Here is a 238-nt window from a genome sequence, read left to right on the forward strand (position 1 = left end):
TGTATGATTCTCGCTTAGGGTGCGAGAGGTCCCGGGTTCAACTCCCGGACGAGCCCTTGTTTTTGGGCACCCAGAGCCCTCCTGCCCCCCGGCTGGTCCTCCCGGCACAGGTGGTCACCCCAAGAGACACCGTGGGGAAGGGACACTGGGTGCCACCACAGCGTGCAGCACGTGGGCAGGGAGGGAAATCTCTGCGGGCATTTCCTCACTGCCTGCCTTGGGATGCCCGAGGGCACCA

This window comes from Corvus brachyrhynchos, unplaced genomic scaffold, assembly GCF_000691975.1.
Source record: "Corvus brachyrhynchos isolate BGI_N302 unplaced genomic scaffold, ASM69197v1 scaffold79, whole genome shotgun sequence".
Taxonomy (NCBI): Eukaryota; Metazoa; Chordata; class Aves; order Passeriformes; family Corvidae; genus Corvus; species Corvus brachyrhynchos.